At 51.5% G+C, this 15,816-nt stretch overlaps 1 long non-coding RNA gene across 2 annotated transcripts; it reads right to left on the reverse strand.

The window, feature by feature from the left end:
• Window positions 1-2,376: 2,376 nt before the first annotated feature.
• Window positions 2,377-15,199, reverse strand: LOC115348038. Of its 2 annotated transcripts, XR_003925716.2 has the most exons (4): window positions 13,271-15,199; window positions 11,945-13,178; window positions 10,752-10,991; window positions 2,377-2,724 (listed from the first exon to the last, which is right to left on the reverse strand). It is a non-coding gene; the product is annotated as an uncharacterized LOC115348038 (long non-coding RNA). The 2 variants fall into 2 exon arrangements; XR_003925715.2 differs by having other exon boundaries at window positions 11,945-15,199.
• Window positions 15,200-15,816: the final 617 nt, after the last annotated feature.

The raw sequence follows: 15,816 nt of genomic DNA on the forward strand, positions 1-15,816 counted from the left end.
CTCAGACAGAAATGACCCTGCAGCAGAATCCACACTGCCTTTTACGCTGATACAATTTCAAAGCAGGCCATGCAACCGGTCCCTGCTTCCGAGAGTGACACCCATGTAGCAGCGATGGCTCATTCCTCTGCTCCACAGGTGCTGGTGTGCTGGGGGCTGGGTGGGACGGGGAGCCCGGGATGTGCGGAGAGGCAACAAGTCACCGTCGGGGAAGAGCTTCTTCTTCTCACCCGCCAGTTTCAAGCTGTCGGTAGAGAGGGAGCTCACTTGCCCCCGCTGGGCTGCAGCCCACCCGGGGGTGGGAGCTGCTCCCCGTGGGTGCGGGTGCCGGCGGGTGCCAGCGTGGCCCCGCACCGTCGGCCGGGAGACGTGCCCGGCCAGGGCAGCACCCAGCTCTCGTGCCTCTCGCCATGTTCGGTCCTGCCCGCGGCGCTGCCATGCAAGTCACGGGTGCCAGGGCCCTGCCCAGAATTAGCTCCTTGATAAAAAAGTATTTTTACATCCTGACAGTCCTTAGCGCAGCATGCTGGAAAGCATTTACAGTAGCAAAACAGCATGAGTAGCCGTTAAAAAAACGCCAAAATTTCCTACCCAAATTTTGCAACTATCCTGCAGCTCAGAAATGACAATCTGTGTATAACAAAATCAAGAGGGCAAACCTTCTTGGTGTCCCCACCTTCTTCCAGCCCACAGCTTTAACAGCAGGTTTCAGCTGGCCAACACCAAAGCCAAGGAGATCAATTTGGGAGAAAAAAGAATTAAAGCTTTTCCTTCCTGGGCTTAACTCTGCTCCTGCGACAGGCTGTCCTGCACGAGGACTGCATGGCATTCGCAGCAACGTGCTGAGACGCTATGTGAGGCCACCTCCTTACATGCATTTTCTGTGTCCTTGGTAGTAAAACCTCTTGGGGTGAAAAACGTAACTGCATGGTTTTTAAATTCCCACTTGTGAGCAAAGTGTCTTACAGAAAACTGCCCCCTCTGTGTTATACATCCACTGGTGCTTTTCCTTTTGTTAAAAGTTCTCCTGAGCATCTTCATTACTTTTTTCTCCTTTTAGAACAGCAGTCAGAAGCCGAGCCAGGCACCTCTGCCCAGCTTCTCCTGGCACACAGCCCTGGACCAGTCACACAAGTCTCCCGACATTTGCTGCAGATGCTGCTGGCCCTTTCCAGGAGCGGGGCTGCCGAAGGACTCGGGGTCCCGGCTGCAAGGCCAGCCTGGGCGCCGGGGGGGGTTGGAACGGGTCCTCTTCTGGGACTGCAGCCCTGCCTCCGCCTCGGGGCAGCCGGGCTTTCCCTTGGCATGCCCTTGGCTTTTTCTTACTGGAAAAACGGCGTGCCCTTGGCTTTTTCTTACTGGAAAAACGAGAAATGTTTCCCTCGGGTGGCAAAACCGGCCAAGGGCTGGGTGCACCGCTCCACCTTCCCTGTCAGCATCCCCGCTCCTGCCACAAACAGGCAAGGATTTGCAATTTGTGGAAGCTGATTTGCAGAAGAGCAGGAGTTTGGAGTCATACAGCCTTGCAGATAATTTGAAAGGTTCCCAGATAAAAACGTCAAAGTCTGCTGACGAGATTCCCTTTGGCTCAGGCTGGGTACACAGGGGGAATCTTTCACTCCCTTGTTTCTGCTCTCCGCCCTCTGGTTGTGCTCTGAGAGAGGAACATGGTGGTTTTAAGACTGGTGGATGAGCCACAGTCTGGAACTTGTATTTTAAAGGTCACGAATAAGTATGTCCCAATTTCTGAAAAGCTATTTGCCTGAAGTGAATGCCATTGTAACTCTTCATAAAAGACTATGGTGCAAATAAATCATGTTTGTATTGGCCTTGTAAATCAGTGCATTGCTGTGGGACTTATCAACATTCACTTTTAAGGGGTAAATATTTGATTTACTTAGTTATTAAGAATTTAAGCAGCAATTATGTTTTACCGGCCATGCTTGTTAATGAAATGATTCTGCTCGTAACATCCGTGCTCTGTGAATAACTCCAGTGATTCATTTCAACCACAAAACACTCTCTTTCTCTCAAATGCTTGATAATAAAAAAATTGGCCATGCATGTATGATAGTGCTAACTCTTGAGAAGAAATAACTAAAATAATTTTTGAGGGTTACAGGTGATTTTTATGGTTCTCCTAAAACAGATCAGCAAACAAATACCAGGCCAAGCAGCAGTGAGAAGCATTTGCCCAGCCAGCAGGCCTTGGCTTGGTACAGCATCTGCAGAGCAAACTGCTCCCGGGGCTGTTGTATGGGCAGTGACCTCCCCAAAACACCACTGTGACCGCTCCGAAACGCCGCTGTGACCGCCCCGAAACACCGCAGTGACCGCCCCAAAACACCACTGTGACTGCTCCGAAACACCGCAGTGACCGCCCCAAAACACCGCAGTGACCGCCCCAAAACACCGCTGTGACCGCTCCGAAACACCGCTGTGACCACTCCGAAACACCCTGCATTCAGAATGGAAGAGCAGGCGCTACCCAGGGTGCGTTGCCCACAAAGCAAGTTTTCCAAAACCGGTTTTCATGGTGCCACCTGGAATGCAGAACCTTGAATGCAATTCGCAGTAATTCAGGTGAACCTGTTCATGGTGAGGGCTTCCCTGGTCAGAGGTGTGCAAAGGTGCCCAGGTGTGCAGGTGAGCACCAGTATCCTGAGTCTGTCATGTCGTGCACGGCAGGCTCAATCCCTCTGTGGCTCAGTTGCTCACATAGTTCTAGGATGTGGAGTAGGAAATGTATTATTTTGGGAACTGTCAAGCAATTGTTGTGTTTTATTACAAGGAAAAAGTCTATTTTAGGACTATGAAAACGGGCCTTAAAATATTAAAAGCCCAGAACACCTTGTGCTCTTCTCTTTCAGCATCTCTCTGCTGGAAAAGATGGATCTGCCCAGCCAGCAGAGCTGTTCAGCAGCCCCAGAGCAAGCCCCGTCCCACCACTACCTGCCGTGGGGAGCAGCCCCATCCCACCACCCTGTGCTGTGGGGAGTAGTCCCATCGTTCGCATACATGTCCCCATGCAAAAGCAGCCGGTGCATGGGTGGAGCATAGTCTGCCCCAATATTTAACATGTGTTTTGGAGGGTGAGGAGCCAGCCGGCACAAGCCCCCCGCCGTGCCCACAGCACGGGCAGGCATTTCTGGGCTGCCAGCCTGGAGGGCTCAGCACCGCCTGCAGAGCTGGCGAGCAGAGGAAAACGGGCTGCTTTGCCAGCAGCTCTAAAGGTCAAGGTGTGCTTATCTAAATAGCATGACTTCCCCTTGTGTACATGTTCTTCTGTGCTTTTAAAAGCTCTTCAGCATTACCCCAGACTATGCAAATGTAGCATTGTACGTTGTGTGTTCACATCCAGGCAGCACGGGCAGCAGCACACTTCGTGCCTCTTGCTGGGGAGCGGCTGCTTGCTGATGTCCTCTACCCAACTTTTCCCTTCTGATTGATAGAAAAGTTTGTTGGCTTCGCATAGCAAGAACTGCTACAGGAGGGACAATTGCTTTTAAAAAAGAATGTATCATCTCTGTTTAGTTCAGTCATAGAATCACAGAATCGTTTGGGTTGGAAGAGACCTTAGAGATCATCTCATTCCAACCCCCCCTGCCATGGGCAGGGACACCTTCCACTAGACCAGGTTGCTCAAAGCCCCATCCAACCTGGCCTTGAACACTTCCAATGATGGGGCATCCACAACCTCTCTGGGCAACCTGCTCCAGTGCCTCACCACCCTTCTGGCATGTTACTCACCAAACATGAAGGCTTTGAATAGTCGATCCTGCGTGCTGTAGAGAAGCCACCAGTTAGTACATGCCAAAGAATGACAGCCAGAGAGCTTTGTTTTGGAACAGTGGGTCTCAACCTCTCAATCAAAACTGCAGGTACTGAGCCATCAGTGAATTAGTGCTTCTGTAGGTCTCTGTGGCAGAATCACTCATGTCCCAAGCAGGCTCCCATGTTTGTGCATGATTTTTTTTTTTTAATTCAACAGATTGCATATGATGTTTGATAAGGTATAAAGGTGCCAACTGATGTCAACAGGAGAAAGCACTGCACTGCCAGCCTCTGGTTGATGCATAGGAAATCACACCAATTGAATAGCTCAAACGATGTCATTTGACAGTGCCCTGGTACTCTGTGTTTGACAGCTGTGTGGTTGGCCTCTGTCTTTATGGATACATGCAATATTTCCTGTTATACTCAAGTATAGTACTAACAGCCCTGAGGGTAGGAGTCCTGTGAGACTCTCCTCTTAGGACAAGATGAAATGCAGTCTGTATTTCCTACTTGGAAAGGCACCAAATGTTAAAACTTTCTTCCAAAATTTTGCCTGAACATAATATTTCCCTTGAGCCAGGACATGCCTTCACCGCTTGGGGTCTGTCGCTCCAGCACGAGGTGGAGGCCTGGGGCAGATGAAGCACAGTCTGTCAGCCCATCCTGTCTGCTTACTGGGCACTGCACCCCGCTTGCTTGTGGGGTCTTTGGCCCCCATTCCTCCTGCAGGAAGGACCACCTAGTGACACTCGGTCTTACTAACTCCATGGTTTGCTGTTGTCAGCTTCCTGGCTTTGTGTGTCTCCTCCCGGGAGACCGGGCAGGGAGGGATGGAGGCAGGAGGGGGTCCCCCCATTGCTCTCCTCCACGTGCTGGGGGGCAGCTGCCCGCAGGGATGGGGACAGAAGTCCAGAAACATGCTGTGCTGGTGAGCAAGGTGGTACTTTAACGAGTGTGGTCCCTCCTACAAGGCACAATAAAATCCTCCAGATGCCCTCTTTGCCTCCATGTTTTCTGAATGAAAGCAGATGCATCCCCTAAAAGGTCCTCACCCAATATAACTGGAGGCAATACAGGGAAATCTTGGGGGGGAGTTTCCTTGGAAATACCATGGTGTTGAGATGGGCAGGAAGAAGGCGCCTTGTGCTTCACTGCAGGTCAGCAGTCTGCGTTCCTGCTGGTGGGCCCTCAAAACACCAGGAGCAGGAACACTCCCTAAAACACCTATTTTTGTTTCATGCTGAATGGGGCAACAAAAATATATACACCTTCTCCCTACAGGCCACAGCATCTAGGGAATGAAGAGGCCACTGTCTTGCGCACAGGCGCGTAGGAGTGGGGTGGTACATTAAAAACCAACCAGACCCAGTTTCTGCCCACCACTACACCCACGTCCGAGGTGCACCCCCGGGGTCCCGCTCCCCGTCCTCTGCGAGAGCCAGAGTGGGGGGTGGCACCGCAGCCACCGGGCACCTTCTGCAGGCCGGGGGGCGAGCGGCAGCAGCTCGGGGATGGCATGGCGTGACAGCGGGCGCCTGTGCGGCCATCGGCCACATGTCACCTCCCGGCCACAGCCGCCTGCCGCATGCCTGCAGCCGACAACTCGGATGGGTAGCAAAGCTGTGGTGGAAGAAGAGCGCTGGTCCCTGGCGATGCTGGCGAGGCAGAGGTACCCTCGTCCCCCCTGAAGTCCCTGAGCCCCTCCACAGGAGATGTTTCAGTCTGCGGCTGGTTTCCCCACTGCTCACTGTGCGGAGATGGGTCCCACGCTCGGATTTCAACTGCAGTTTGGTTTATTGTGAGTAATTCCCCAAACCAGAAATCATTGTGAAATGCATTGGCTGAGCTTTTCAACGCGGAAGAGGCCAGAACGAAATGTTTTTACCGCTCCCAAGTTCTTCCTCAAAATCTTTGAGCCAGAAGATGAAGCAAAACTGCCCTTTCCTCTCTGCAAAATTTCAGCTTTGAGAAACCGACATTTTCCAAAGGAATAAAATTCTATGCAAATACAACGGGGGGGGGGAGGGAAGAGAGAGAGAGAAAAAAAGCAGACTCTGCTTTCCTGCAGCTTTCCTGCCTGCTGTTCCCAGGTTCTGCCAGAAGATGGGACCGTACAGCGCGGTGCAGGGCTGCCAAGGCCCGCGGGGAGCTCTTCCCGGGGGACCCCCCCGGCCCGGTGCGCGAATCCCGGCCGGGCTGTGAGGAAGGTTGAGGACCCTCAGCATCCAGCCAAGCAACGTGCAGCGGTTTTCCTCTTCGTTGCTTGAATTAGTGACTTGTTGGAGTAATGCTGGGAATGAAGTTGAGCTTTATTGTGAAAGCAGATCCTCATCTTTAACAGTACCCAGGGGTTTCAAACACTTGTTTGTTTGGAGTCAGTTTCAGTTACCGGTGAAAAAACAACAATTTTTCAGGGATTGCATGCAACAGCTCTAACGCTAACCCTGTCTGACACCCCGAGAAATTTCTTTTTAGGGCTTTTAAAAAAGCTCCTCCGAGTTTCTGTCACTGCCTGATCTCCCGCTTGTTTCAACAGCTTGCTGGTATTATTTCAGGTTCTAGATGAAACCCCTGTCCATCATGAAGGAGTTCCTGCCCGTCAGCTCAGAAGCAGCGCTGCAGGCTCACACACAGCAGCTTCTGAGGAGCTGCACAGCAGTCTGCACGGCACAGTGTCACTGCAACCCCCCCCAGGACTCCCCACTTCCCCACACCACGGCTCCCCGACCCCCCGGTCCCTGCTCCTGACTGTCACTTGGACTTGTTCAGTTCAGCCATAGACGTAAATCTGATTATTTGTGTTTTAATGACAGCTGCAACATAGCCAGGACTGAAAATGCTCCTCTTTGCATATATGTTTAAATTCTACAAGTGAAATACAAACCCCAAAATAGCCAGCACAGGTTGTGCTCCAAATATGTATGGAGCAGCCATTTGGGGGAAAATGTTACCTAATTTGAAATTTTCAGCCTGCAGCTGTAATTTAATTGCTTAATACCCACAGCAAGCAGTTTTCTCGTAAATTAATAGCATGAAATATATTAGGAAATTAAAATAGCTTCTTTGGCACTTATGTTTTTGTGCCTCCTTACCTTCCTGGTATATTTTTAGAACAGGGGATGTTATTGCTCAGAATCTCATAAAAAGGATTTATAATAGTTAATAATTAGTGTATTAATGCACCAGACTGCAGCAAAATTAATACAGGCTTTGTCTGCCTGGGCTTGATTCATCACTACGCACTGAAGCGGCAACAAAACCAGGCCCGAAAGCAGTGATTGATGTCCCAGGGAAAATGACCTGGTGCAGGGAGAAGCTGGGGATGACACAGAGGAGACTTTGCTACCTCAGCTCCGTCCCCAGCCCAGAGCAGCCGGGGGGGCTGCAGGTGAGGATTGGTCCCAGGGATGGTCTGACAGACCCAGCCCTGCAGGGCAGCACGGCGGCTGGCTGCCCCAGTGTGGATTGGTGAGAACGTTGGTGCTGGTGGGACTGAGGGGAAAAAATAATGAACAACGACAAGGTTTAAACAAAAATTCTTTGGATAACTTAATTCTGCTGGAGCATGGGAGAGCCCAACTCCTGCAGCGCAGCGAGGACCAGGGGAAGGGAACACGGCCTCGGTAGAGCATCACCAGCGCCCGTCCCTGCAGGGTGTCCCAGAGGGACACCCAACCTTCTCCTGCCTTCGCGTCCAGGGGATGCTCCAAGCCACAAGTTATTATTGGGTCAGCTAGAAAAACAACTGCAGTGATTAATCACCCTCCGCAGCCACCCTTGGTGCTTAGGGCAGCAGTGAGGATGGTCCCAACTGTCCCTCTCTGTGTCCCCCCCGCCCACAGTGCTTCACCCCAACCCAGGGGCCTGGGGGCTTTTTGGCCTCCCCCCTCGCATTTGAGAAGCTGCCCTGGGGTCACATCCCCAAAGACTTTCTGGTGGTTTTGGTTTTTTTGTTTGTTTTTTTTTTTTAATCTAAAGTGCCACCCCTGAGGACAGCTCTCTGGTCCCCAGGCTGGAACTGAGCCTCGCAGAGGCATCACCATCCCTCCCTCCTGCTCTCAGAAACCAGCCATCTTCCCCAACACACCACATCTCCTTCACACCCCCAGCCCTGGGCTCTGAAGTCAGCCTCAAAGCCTTGGACACTTTATTCCAGGCCTGGAGTTTCTCTGCTGACCATCCAGTACTTACTCCATGCTCACCCAGCCCTGGTTGGCCCCCGGCCCAGAGCTACATGACCCCCACAGCCCCCAGCCCGGGAGGAGGTTGCACAGCACTGCCAACACCCCCGTCCCTGTGACAGATGTTTCCAGACGCAATGGTTTCCTCCCAGCAGCTGGGGCTGCAGCTGCAGCCCCAACTCGTCCCAGCGGAGTCACCATCCAGCCAAGCAGGTCCCGGTTCCCCTTGCAGACCTCCCTCCGCTGCCCCCCCCCCCCCCCCCCCCCCCCCCGCTGCACCCTGGCTCCGCTCTGCCGACGCAGCCCCTGGCACACGTTGGGAACAGGGACCTGTTTTGGGGGTGAAAGCAGAAGATTTGTCCTACAGCTTGCTAATCCAAACATCCATGCTGTCAGAGCCCCTCCAGCTGCATAGCTCCTCTTGCTGGGCGAAAACGAGGATTTGTAGGGCTGGGGAAGGAAACCCAGTGTGCAGACTAGGTACTGCGATTTGCCTCCGTGCCTTGACCCTGCCAGCTTGTGCTTGGGACCGCTGCTGTCTTGCTACAAGGTCATACTAACGTTGTTCCAAAACACTTCCCATGCACAAGCACTTATCCCAGAGTTCACATGAACAGATCCCAGGACATTTTAAGGATCGCAGGCTCATTGTAGTGCAGGATTATTTGTCCTGTCTGTGCTATTCCCCCATCCACTTCCAGCTGCACTAGCACTGAAACCGTTGCAACTGGAACAGCCCTTAAGCCAAAATACTTGTCATTCCCATTAACTGTTGGGGTCACTTCAGCGTGTGGATTTGAGGTGTTTTATAATCACCCTGGGAGGAACCATGACTCTCAGCATAGTATATTTTCTGAGCACAGAGAAAATTTCAGAAGCAAACTGCAAGAAGTTGATGATCTAACAAGATTTTGTAGCAGAACAGTGTTTCACCAGTGTTTCACAGGGTGCAACGCAGCCCCAGCCCAACAGGGAATGTATGCCCAGTGCTTGCAGAGGAATCAAAGCTGAAATTTCAGGGACCACCAAAGAGTCTCCACAAGAACTACAACGCTTCTGTGGCAGCTTTATACCCCTTCTCACTCAGCCCTGGGGAAAGTGGAGTCAGGCAGGTTATCTGCGAGCCTGATGGGCCATTTCAGCAGCTAGGCACCTACAATGCTTTGATTTAAGCCTTCAGGACATACTGAATTAAACCTGGAGCTGATCAGCCTCCCCCTGGCTCTAGCACCTTGGAAGAGCCAAAGCAGCATAAACCCACCTTTTCACACCCTGTCCAGCTCCCAGGCTAGAAACCCTCTAATGATCAGGCTGCAAGGAAAAACAGGATGTTTTCCTGCACCAGGAATCTCTTACTGACCCAAGTCAGCTCTGGGAAATTGTGACAGTGATGGAGTGGCTGATGGGACTGAAGGAGTCTGTAATGTATTTCATGATAAAGGGCCTGTGTATATATTTAGTATTTTACTATGCCAAAATGCAGAGGGAGCACATTTTGATCTAGGCTTTCACGCTGAGGTCTGACCCTTCCTACCCCCAAGAAATAGTGCAGGGAATTTAGCAAGACAACTTCTCCATCTACAGATTTTTTTTTGGTAGTGATTAAAGTCCTGTAACAATTAGCCTCATTCCTTTGTCACAGTTACATGATTTCAGTTGTCTTCAAAAGATGAATACCAGCAGAAAACATAGTAAAGAGGCAGAGTTCCTCACACTGCTATAAAAAGACAGCCTGGTATAGTTTCCTTATTCCCTTTACAGAATCTTGCAGGTAAAATACTAGCACTAATTTACCAACAGCTCCTGATAAATTTGGGGGGGTTGGGGTGTTGGTTTTTTGCTGTTTTGTTTTCCTCCCTCCAGTGTGTCTCCATACCCTGATGAGAGCTAAAATGCCAGGACCCCCCTCCACGGTCAGGGCACAGGCAGGTGCAGTTGGCCACTGGTGAGAATAGGAGCTACATGCCCAAACCACTATGTGCTTCAGAAAGGTACCCCTGAAAGCCAGGAAACATTTTATCCATGGGTGGTCATTGTCAGTATTTTGCAGTAAAGCGGAGTCATCCCCGTGCTAAGGGGAGACGGTGTTTGCTGTTCACGAGGTAGGAGCTGAGCAGGGGACATGAGAGTCCCACGGGTCACACAGAGGCACATAGCCACTCACTGGGAAACTGGCCAGATCTTCTGATCCAGTACTTTCCAGTTGATCAGCACATTTTGGTTTTTTCTCTGATAGGAAGGATGTGCAGACTGCAGCACTTCAGCCAAAGCGTTGCTGCAACACGAGCTGCACGTTGGGCAGAGGAAGCAGTGCCAGCACCGACTGCTGCGGCCGGTGCAGCTGCCGTAGAGACGCTGGGGATGCAGACGGGGTGCGTACCACCCCTGTGTCTCGCGCACAGTGACAGAAACAAGGCATTGCTAAGGGACAGGCAACAGCAGCTGGCTTCCTCTGCTCGGGACACCGCACAGGACAGCTTCAGATCATTTTAGACCACAAACTCAGTTTTAAAGCCAGCCTGCGTACTGCTTCAAGCCATGCCCTGAGCTACTCTCCCCAGGCAATAGGGCCAGTCCAACAGAGCAAAACATGCCAGTCTCAGCTGGCTGGATCCGCCCCCACGGGGCAAACCTCACCGAGACTTTGCAGTTTGGACTCTGACTCGATGGAGATGAGGACGAGGGATGCTCCGTAGAGCTGTGCTCATCTGTTCTAGGGGACAGTCACGACTGTACGTCACCACTGACGCAAGGGTGGCACAGTGCCTAGGACAGGCTTTGCAGATCACTAACCTCTTCCTCAGCAGCTTGCATCTGGTAGATCAGCTCTCCGGCCCTGTTTCCATCTGCAGAGTCCTGTGCCCAGTCTCCGGTGCAGCATGGCTGCTCTTTGACACCTCCCAGGGGTGTTAATTCTGCAAGGCAGGGAAAGCCAACGCAGAACAGACAAGGTGCAAAGGGGATCCAGCTTGTCCTCGGAAGAGCTGACACTGAGCAGTGATACTGAAAACTGTTAAGACTGCCTTGTTGGAACTTTAGAAAAGAAAAATATTTATTAGGTAAATTCAGTCTTCCAGCAGAAAGCAGCAAGCATAGAAACAAAGTAAAATGTCATGAACACATTCGCAAAAGCTGCCTAGCACCTATACCAAAGCTTGCCTATGCGGATCCCAGCATCCTGCCTATTTGCTCTCCTATTTTTAGGAAATAGCTTCAGTTTTATTAAGTAATTTTCAGAAATCAGTACGGCCATTCATATGAAGGTTCAGGATGTTAATAAATAAGCCAGACAGAGGAAACCCAGTAACAAGCCTTCTCCATGTCATAAATTAATCTACAGTAGAGCTCACAAGTTAAAGCATTTCATCTAAATCATGGAACACATGCACACTTTATAATTTAAGTCTGAGCCTTGTTTTAAGAGGTGGCCTCAATTACTAGGATTCCCCTGAGGTGCATCACTGGAAAGCCTTCACAATTTCTGAAGCACAAACATGCTGCATAAGGTCTCCCTTATAATCTTAAGGCCTTACAAAAGGTACTTGATTCCATCATGTCCTGAAAGCAAAAGGAGATTTTCCTTGTAAGGTTTCGCAGAACACACGACTCCTACACTTTGTATTTTCAATTTGTTATTTTTATTATTATTGTTGTATAGTTAACTCAGTAATAGGCAAAAGAGAATCTGCTAGGAGCATTGCCTTCTGCAGTTCAATTTTCTGAAAGCACTTAAAACCAGATTTATAGAACTACAGCACATGGATTCAACAGCGCTCTGAGTACAGCAGGTCTAACATGCAGTGACCTACATTTTAAAGCAAGTAGCCATTCTCCCAGCAGCAAAATCTAACTGTCTTTTACACATATAACAGCATGTACTGCAATAGCACAGGACAAACAAGCTTGGAAACATTTAGATCCCCACGTGAGAACGGCAGGACACAGACTACAAACCCTGCAGTTCAGCAGCATCGTGTTTGACTTACCTAGATGAAAACTAGATGTACACAGCTCCTTGCAGAAACCCCTCCACAACTGAGGTTACCGAGCTGGCTCAGTCACATCTCCCACAGGCATCAGGTAGGACTGGAGGGCAGCATCCTGCAGCACCCCTGGGCTGGGCTGAAATGGGGTCCTGGGCATGGGCGGAGTGGGGGGGCCCAGGTGGGGCTGGTCAGGGCCATTAGGGCTGAGCAGTGCCCTCAAGGTGCTTCCAAAGCATGCTTCCAAAGTCAGACATCTGTGATAGATTGTTTTACTTCCTATTTATTTCCATAAAATTAGTTTTTAGTGAGAGCTGTGCCTTAGTACTAACTGGATAGAGAAACGTGGTTCTCCTACACGTTGTAATAGCAGAAGTTATCACAGCCGATGTGCGCTGGCACAGGGCTACTGAAGTCAGTGCAACCATGCGGGTGAGGCTGGGGGCTGCCCGGGTCTCCCCAGCCTCCCCGCACCCAGGTAAGGGGCGAGAGGAGCTCTGCCGCGCCGCACGCTTGCTGCTGCGCTCGCTCGACAAGCAGAGCGGCGAGGGGCTGGCTGGGGAGCGCGGCAGGGCGGGCGCCCTGCGTGGGTGCCCTGCGTGGGTGCCCTGCGTCGTGCTCTGTGCAGCCTCCCCCGGCCCCGCTGCCCCCTCGCTCCCCTGCTCTGCTGCAGTGCAGGAGCTCTCGGTCTTCCTCCTCATCAGGTGGGCACGCTGGGCTTTCCCATTTTCACAGCTCTCTTCAAAGAATTGCTCCATTCTGGCCGAGGGCAAAAGCACTGTTCTGCAAAACAGAAAGTCTGGGGGAATGGCACACCTTGGCACCTTCACGGACAGCAGCACCTTCTTCTGAGAAAATAAATGGTACAAACGTGCAGAACACATGCAGAAGTCCCCATTTTATGTGGGAAACCTAAAATGTAAATGCAGCATGTTCAAAGAGCTCGATGAAATAGTATTTACCTCTCCTGTTTTTAAATATTGGACATTTCCAAACAGCTTCTACATTTGCTTCAGAAAATACAGCTCTACCCAATTCTACCCACATACTAGCAATGCAGCTTTAGCTTCCTGGGCATTATTTTCAGCAGATTTGTCCTTTCTTTTGTGCAGCATTCATTGTCCATCCTGACAGCTGCTCCTCTGTCTCTGCTTGCTCCTTTTTATCAGTAATCTCTTCTTTGATTTCTTTTTGGGTTTGGTTTTTTTTCTGAATGTCAAAGCTTATTTCTCAAGCCCTGAGCATACACAAAAAGACAAGCGATGTGACACGAATGCACATACAGCTAGGATTTTGAAAGCAACTTCAGCGTGGCCTGCATGCCCATACCTGCAGAAGTAGCCAAGCAGATGCTGCTCGCGCTCCTGGCCTGAGTGCCCTCGGTCCTGCGGAGGAGCAGGAGGAGAAGAGCCCGGCATGGTCCCCGCACGGTCCCGCAGCGGTGGCCGGCAGCAGGCACATGCTGCGGAGCCAGCCCGCGGCAGGCGCAGCTCACCGTCAGAAACACGCCTCTGAACGTCAGCAGTTTGACCTAAAACTCTCAAAGCATTTAGAGCAGGTGCCTCCTTGATGTAAATGATCTCAGCCCGCACTTTTGGGGATCACGCGGGAAAATGCTTCTGAGTGTCACAGTATTTCAGACTTTTTTGCGAGAACAGACCTTGTCATTTCTGACAAAGCCTCGATAGCTGGGACTAGAAAACAAAAGCATAACAGATGGCCATCACCCTGTCAGGTCTCCACATTAAGTTTTGACTCGAATATTGTGGGATGGATAAAGAACGGGAAGTGTGGGTCAGTTCCTGTTTGAAACGAAAGAAGCCATACAGGGTTAAAAACACAGCAAGGCAACAGTAAATACTATGCAGGTGTTTATTATGGTGGCATTTCAACAAGGAAATCCTCTCCACTGGGCAGCAGAGGAAGCAGGCCTCCCCTGGAACAAGCAAATACAATAAATGCAGACAAAGATGATTTCAGAACAGGATGGTGGTTTCCACTCTCAGGAGTGCTCATCTACCTGCTGCAGGGGCTGGAGGGGGGGCTGGGAGCCGCTGGCACCGACCCCCCGTGCCTCCCCAGAGCCGCTGTGCCACGCTGCAATGCGTTAGCCGCATGAAGAGTGCGGCTGGGGCGTTATTAACGTGCGGACTAATCACTATTCTGACCACGCCGCTGTCTGCTCCGCGCGTTTGGGGCTGGAGGAGAAGTTCATTCCCTCGGAGGAGCAGCTAGGTGCTCAGATGTACCCCAGCGGCACTGCCTGTCCCCTCTCGGGCGGGCAGATAACCGCTGTCACGTGCCATCGTGACACCGTCTGGCATTTCCGTCAGCGGCGACATGGTGCCGGGCATTGTTACTGACATTATCAGCTGTTATTCTTAGAAACGTGCCCTCCGTAAATTGCAAGGTGCGGCCAACAACCGCCGCAGCAATAACGTTACCAGCGCCGCAGCTCCGCACCGTCCGTCCTCCTGCAGCCGGCGTGCTGCTGGCCTGCCTGCTCCCTGCCCCGCGCACGCCTCGCAGCCGCACACCCATAAACCATCCTTCCCCGGGCTGGAAAACGGCATCCTGCCCAGCCGATTCCAGGGAAGAGACCTTTCCATTCCCGGCAGCTTTAGCACCCAGCATAAATCAGCCCGCGGCAGAGGAAGGCGGGAGGGAGTTTCCTGCACGCTGCAGCAGCTAAGGGCTGACGGGCAAGGCAGGCGAGGGGTTCACCGGAGCCCCGATCCCATCTCCTCGGTGTGCCCAGGCCCGCAGCTCCGCAGTGCGCAGCCCTGAGTGTCCTGCCCGGCTCCGGGCACAAAATCAGAGGCTGGCAAAACAACGTCTGAATGCTAAAGGTCATGCATGAACTTTGTAACACTTTATAAAAACATCCTATTTTGTACAAGTTCTTTACCTGTGCCTTGTCAAGCTGTCTCAGACTTGGTGAGCAGTATCAGCCCAAATCAGGAATATCCACCGTTTTTATTATGTGTTAATAATCATTACTTCAGCTACTGCAACCACAGGTGCCATTCTTCTCTGTGTAAAGCACTAGGGTAAGCTGAGTCCGTTTAAAATCCCATCATTATCTTCCATTTTCATCGCTAATATTAACAAGTTTGCTAATATTCTAGGGAAAAGTTTCTTCTTGCAGAGATAGTTTAGCAGCCCCAGAGCTACTCAGGTTATGCATCGCAAATAATTCAAGCTGCAAATGAACTCCTTTCCATGGGTCATTCTGCAGAGCAGTCCCATGGGTGCATATTATTCAATATTTAGGAAAAAAGGCAGGCAAGGAGAAGCTTTCACACCTTCCAGCTCCCTTTGCTGGCTGCTGCTGTCATTTGCAGCACCTGGGATCAGCTCACTGCTGAGATCACGGAGATGCTTTCGGACCCAAGGCACAGACACAGGGAGGGGAGGAACCTGTGCTGTATTTCTGCCTCTCCTGTCCCCCCTTCTCTTAGACGACCCTGGACACAGACTGATTAGCCGCTTGCAAGCCCAGGCCAGTCCCTTTGCTCGCTCCATCTTTACTGAACAGAAAGGTGCTTTCAAAACCAGGCTCAGCATACCTAAGCCCTGACTTGCTCCTGGAAAAGCTTCTCCTCCCCTAACCCAGGTGGAGGGTGAGCGGGGTGACTGTGCGTCCGACTTCAGTGCCTCGCAGGTCATTGAGCCAGCCCCCGTGCAGGAGGTGCTGGAGGCACTGGAAGTGCTGGAGGCACTGGAGGCATTGGAGGCACTGGAAGTGCTGGAGGTGCTGGAGGTGTTGGAGGCGCTGGAAGTGCTGGAGGCACTGGAGGCATTGGAGACATTGGAGGCACTGAAGGTCCTGGAGGCGGTGGAGGTGCTGGAGGTGTGGAGCGAGGGTGGGCACT

The sequence above is a fragment of the Aquila chrysaetos genome, chromosome 11 (genome assembly GCF_900496995.4).
Source record: "Aquila chrysaetos chrysaetos chromosome 11, bAquChr1.4, whole genome shotgun sequence".
NCBI lineage: Eukaryota > Metazoa > Chordata > Aves > Accipitriformes > Accipitridae > Aquila > Aquila chrysaetos.